The following is a 6,000-nucleotide window of genomic DNA, read 5'->3' on the forward strand; positions in this document are numbered from 1 at the left end:
GCCGAGTGGGTGTGGCTGTTAAATTCGTATCTGCTCTTAGGTGACAGCCTGTGCCAGCCACTGCTGGCTTCAGGCATTTCACAAGCTGATTGTGAAACAGAGCTATCATGAAAAATTAAATAGATGCAATTGAATAAATTATGTTAAAAACAGAGGTAATAAGTACTCAAAATTAGCCACTTCCTAATTATTTTGCTACATTTTATTACAGGAGCTCCTGAGGTTATTAACTGCCACTGTGTGGTGGGAACACTGGGCAAAGCTCAGGCTGGATTCGGCCCCAGCAGGAGACCACACAGCATGAAAACCAGCAAACGCTACAAATTGCGCCCCCCTCCCCAAAGCCGGCTGTTAAATATTTGCCAGCCCACCACTGTTGATGATCATGGGAAACTTTAAAATTGAGACATAATTTGAGTTCGAGTGTTTGTGATTTATATTAGAAAAGTAACCGAATGGCTCTGAATTTAAGCGCCGTGTAAGGGTTCAGGCAGAAAAGAACAAACTCAAAGGGTTTGAATAATGAGTTTAATAAAGGCACCATTTACAGAAGTGTGGGCAGGTTGAGTCAGGGCATCCACAGGGACGGTGACGTCCCCAGGGACCAGGAGCAGCATGAACTCATGACAACCTCCAGCCGTGCGTGGGCAGGGGAGGGCGGGCGCCCGCCTGGGGCCTGTGAGGACGGGAACTGGGGCAGAGTCGCTGCTCAGCGTGGCCTGGAGGCAGCCGCCCCGGAACCGCCACTGGGGGGGAGAGCAGGGACGGGGGAGACAGAGGCCGTCCTCCCTCCATCAGTGGTTCCACTTGGCCACCGGCGACCCACGGGCACGGGAGCCTTGGGGAGCAGGTGGTGAGAGCCAGGGGAGCGCAGAGCGGGGCGCACAGTTGGTGTGACGGAGACTCAACAGCCGCCCAAGGACTTTTGGGAGTCGGTACAGTAGGACCGAGCAGGGGCTCATTTATTTTTCTTTCTTTATTTTTTTGAGACAGAGTCTCGCTCTGTGGCCCGGGCTAGAGTGCCCTGGCGTCAGCCTCGCTCACAGCAACCTCAGACTCCTGGGCTCCAGCGATCCTCCTGCCTCAGCCTCCCGAGTAGCTGGGACTACAGGCATGTGCCACCATGCCCAGCTAATTTTTTCTCTATATATTTTTAGTTGTCCATATAATTTCTTTTCTATTTTAGTAGAGACGGGGGTCTCGTTGCTCAGTCTGGTCTTGAACTCCTGACCTTGAGCGATCCTCCCACCTCGGCCTCCCAGAGTGCTGGGATTGCAGCCCTGAGCCACCGTGCCTGGCCCCCAATTGGCTCATTTTGGAAACAGTCCTCAGTGGCAGTTTAAAGGAGACATTTTGATGCTGGTTTTTAACAACTTATGGAGATTATTCCAGAGATTGGGATTCTAATAAACTTTTATAACTTGCTGATTAGTCTTGGAACTTCATAGCCCTAAACCAAAATAAGCCTCAGGATAAAATTCTCCTAGCTTTTTTAGAGAGAGTTGCAGCATGGATTTGTTTTGTTGTATTAATCCAGTGATGAAATTTTTCATGACACACATTAAATCTAGGTTATATGAACTTGGGATTATTATTTTTTTTTTTTAAATATTTTTAAGCAACGTCAAATTGTGCTTGGGGCCAGGCACGGTAGCTCACGCCTGTAATCTTAGCACTCCGGGAGGCTGAGGTGGGAGGATCGCTCCAGGTCAGGAGTTCGAGACCAGCTTGAGCAAGAGCAAGACCCCGACTCTATAAAAATAGAAAGAGATTATATGGACAGCTAAAAATATATATAGAAAAAATTAGCTGGGCATGGTGGCACATGCCTGTAGTGCCAGCTACTCGGGAGGCTGAGGCAGGAGGATCCCTTGAGCCCAGGAGTCTGAGGTTGCTGTGAGCGAGGCTGATGCCACGGCACTCTAGCCCGGGTGACAGAGTGAGACTCTGTCTCAACAAAAAAAAGAAAAAAAAATTGTGCTTGGCAAAGCCTTCAAAGATTGGAAATTCTGACATTCATGTAAAACTTTCAAAGAAAATTGTCCAGGACAACTATCTCATGGGCTGTTACAGGGACTGAATGAGGCAGAGGGCAGAGGCGTCATCGCTCGTGGCTGGGGCCCTGCCAGACATTCCCCCACACGGCACTTGATGCTGTTCCTAGAATTCTACTGGGCTGTCAGCTCCTCTCAGTCTGCATTCCAAAGGGCTCTAGTTGGAGTTCTCTCTGGCTTATTTCGGGACAGAATCTCTATTACACATTATGGTATTTTTTTTCTTAATCCTCAGCCATACAAAGAATGACATAATAGCTTTTGCAGCAACTTGGGTGGAACTGGAGACCATTATCCTAAGTGAAGTATCTCAAGAATGGAAAACCCAACACCGTACGTTCTTACTAATAAGCGGGAGCTAAGCGATGGGCACACGTGGGCACAAAGAGACGTAAAGGACATTGGAAACCAAGAAGTGGGGAGTGAGGGATAAAAACTTACCCATCGGGTACCATGAACACTGTTCTGGTGATGGGCGCAGTGAAAGCCCCGACTTCTGAGTTATACAATGTATCCGTGTAACAAAAACATTTGTATCTCTTTAATATGTTGAAATAAAAAGAACAACAAAAAATCTTGTTGACCAATTTTTAAAAACAAACATGCAACGATGCAGCGTGGACTCTTAGAGGGTATAGCAAACATATTCTAGCCGTGTATCTCTTCTGGTTTATTTGTTGATACACACACGCTGTCCTGTTTTGAGTCTCAACGCTATGATGTCATGGAAATGAGAAATAAAGGGGGAAAAAAGCCAAAAAAAAAAAAAAAAAAACCCGCAGCCCCACAATCTTTTATTCTCGCTCCCACTTCTGAGGGTCAGATGTTAGTGTCTGGGGTTACCTTGGGCGGCTGTCCTGTCTCACACTTGCAATGGGATGATTTCTGGGGCTGGAATCGTGTGAAGGCGTGTTGCGTGTTCATTCGTATGTCTGGTGTGTGCTTTAGGGAGAAACATCTGGGCTTCTCCAACAACTCTCCCTGTCTCTACGTGCTCTGGTCACATGGCTCCTGCAGCCGGCGGTGACAGCGTCATGAGACGTCGGACACGGTGGCTCGGAGCCCCCAACGCTGACAGTCCCGTGTGGGGACTCCTGGCCGGCAGATGACTTTGGTCAGATGGACACATTGTCAGGCTTGTTCCAGGTGGGAACTCGAAAAGCAAAGCGTGTACGGGCAAGCGGAACGCGGTAAATGGAAAACTGAGGTTTGGGAATCAGTAGCCCCAGGGGTCTGGGGGGGTCTGGAGAGTCCCCGAGTCCCCCGAGGCTGTGAGCCTGACAGACACCTGCAGGCACCGCATTCCCGTCCCCCTGAAAAGGACGAAGCTGCCCCCCCATCTCTGCAGGACAACACTGACCCGGGGTCCCAGAAACCGGTTGTTAAACAACAATTTTTATTTCTGGCCCAGAGACTCGCCCCCCGCCCCCCAGAAACCCCCTGTAACACCCAGGGTTCTCCCCTCCCTCGGGGCGGACGCTTTTTCGCCTCCCCCCATCTGCACCCGGATGCTCAAAGTAAACAGCGTTTTGCTGCACGTGAGGCTTCGTGTGTCTCTGGGCTGCGGACCCCACACTCAGGGAGCCTGGTCCTGGGGCTCGTCAGCCCTCAGCACACTGAATTCCAAGGTCACTGTGGTCCTTCCCACCAGGCCATTGGGAATTCGGACACAAGGTTTCTTAGGAATCGTTCCTGCTTCCAGCACGTGGAGTTGCAGCCCTGGTGCTGGGACCACAAGGACACAGGTGGAGAGACGCGCAGAGCGAGGCATGTAGGGGGCATGTAGGAGGCGTGTGGGGGGCATGTGGGGGCGTGTAGGAGGCGTGTGGGGGGCGCGTGGGGGACACGTGGGGGGCACGTGGGGGGCACGTGGGGGGCATGTGGGGGGCACGTGGGGGCACGTGGGGGGGCACGTGGGGGCCGTGTAGGGGGGCACGTGGGGGGCACGTGGGGGGGCACGTGGGGGCGTGTGGGGGCACGTGGGGGCGTGTGGGGGCGTGTGGGGGGCACGTGGGGGGGCACGTGGGGGCGTGGGGGGGCACGTGGGGGGCGTGTGGGGGCGTGTGGGGGGCACGTGGGGGCGTGTGGGGGGCACGTGGGGGGCACGTGGGGGGCACGTGGGGGGCACGTGGGGGGCACATGGGGGGGCACGTGGGGGGCACGTGGGGGGACACGTGGGGGGCACGTGGGGGCCGTGTAGGGGGGCATGTAGGGGGCACGTGGGGGGCACGTGGGGGGCGTGTGGGGGCCGTGTAGGGGGCACGTGGGGGGCGTGTGGGGGCCGTGTAGGGGGGGCACGTGGGGGGCACGTGGGGGGCGTGTGGGGGCCGTGTAGGGGGCACGTGGGGGGCGTGTGGGGGCCGTGTAGGGGGCACGTGGGGGGCGTGTGGGGGCCGTGTAGGGGGGCACGTGGGGGGCACGTGGGGGCACGTGGGGGGGGGCACGTGGGGGGGCACGTGGGGGGCACGTGGGGGCACGTGGGGGGGCACGTGGGGGGGCACGTGGGGGGGCACGTGGGGGGGCACGTGGGGGGCACGTGGGGGGCACGTGGGGGGCACGTGGGGGGGCACGTGGGGGGGCACGTGGGGGGCACGTGGGGGGCACGTGGGGGGCACGTGGGGGCCGTGTAGGGGGGCACGTGGGGGGCACGTGGGGGGCACGTGGGGGCACGTGGGGGCCGTGTAGGGGGGCACGTGGGGGGCACGTGGGGGGCACGTGGGGGGCACGTGGGGGCCGTGTAGGGGGGCACGTGGGGGGCACGTGGGGGACACGTGGGGGGCACGTGGGGGCCGTGTAGGGGGGCACGTGGGGGCCGTGTAGGGGGGCACGTGGGGGGCACGTGGGGGGCACGTGGGGGGCACGTGGGGAGGCACGTGGGGAGGCACGTGGGGGGCACGTGGGGGCCGTGTAGGGGGGCACGTGGGGGGGCACGTGGGGGGGCACGTGGGGGCCGTGTAGGGGGGCACGTGGGGGGCACGTGGGGGCCGTGTAGGGGGCACGTGGGGGGCCGTGTAGGGGGGCACGTGGGGGGCACGTGGGGGCCGTGTAGGGGGCACGTGGGGGGCCGTGTAGGGGGGCACGTGGGGGGCACGTGGGGGGCACGTGGGGGGCACGTGGGGGGGCACGTGGGGGGGGCACGTGGGGGGGCCACGGGGGGGCCACGGGGGGGGCACGGGGGGGGCCACGGGGGGGGCCACGTGGGGGGGCCACGTGGGGAGGCACGTGGGGGGGCACGTGGGGGGCACGTGGGGGGCACGTAGGGGACACGTAGGGGGCACGGAGCTCCCACGCCCTCCCTGGGTCCACCGACCCCCGGCAGCCCCGCTGTTCAGCCGTCTGGAAGCTCCCACATTGGAGTGTCTTGGTATGAGGTTCAGACACACAAAACTACTGCTATTGGACTATTAACCTACAAAATCACCAATTTCACGTAGTTGAACCTAATAACATTCCAGATACAGCCTCCCCCTCCCCCTCCCTGGCCCTTTCCTCACAGTCCTGGGGAAACGCACCAGGGCGTAGAGGCTGCGCTGAGGGACAATTGCAGGAAAGAACTGTGAGGATGGGAAGTTCACTTGGAGCTCCCGGCAGCCTCTCGGGAACTTCCAGGCTTGGTTGTGGAGCCCCTTTCCCAGATTTTATAAAAACATGTTTTGAGTCGTGCTGAGTTTGCAAATGTGCCAACAGGGGCCTGCTGGTCACGGTCTGTGGCATGTTTTGTTAGTTTTCCCAAAGGGCACACAGATGCACAGGCTCGCAGAATGCTGGGACCGGCCGGGCTTAGTGCCGTTCTGGCTCCGCCATTTTCCCCTTTTCACGCCAATAAATTCTAATTTAGGGCTTTGGTCGTCTCCAGGGTGAGTTATGGACGCTTAACAGATACATGAGGCCGGGCGTGGCGGCTCCCGCCTGTCACCCCAGCACTCTGGGAGGCCGAGGCGGGAGG

This window comes from Eulemur rufifrons, chromosome 13 (assembly GCF_041146395.1).
Source record: "Eulemur rufifrons isolate Redbay chromosome 13, OSU_ERuf_1, whole genome shotgun sequence".
Classification (NCBI taxonomy): domain Eukaryota; kingdom Metazoa; phylum Chordata; class Mammalia; order Primates; family Lemuridae; genus Eulemur; species Eulemur rufifrons.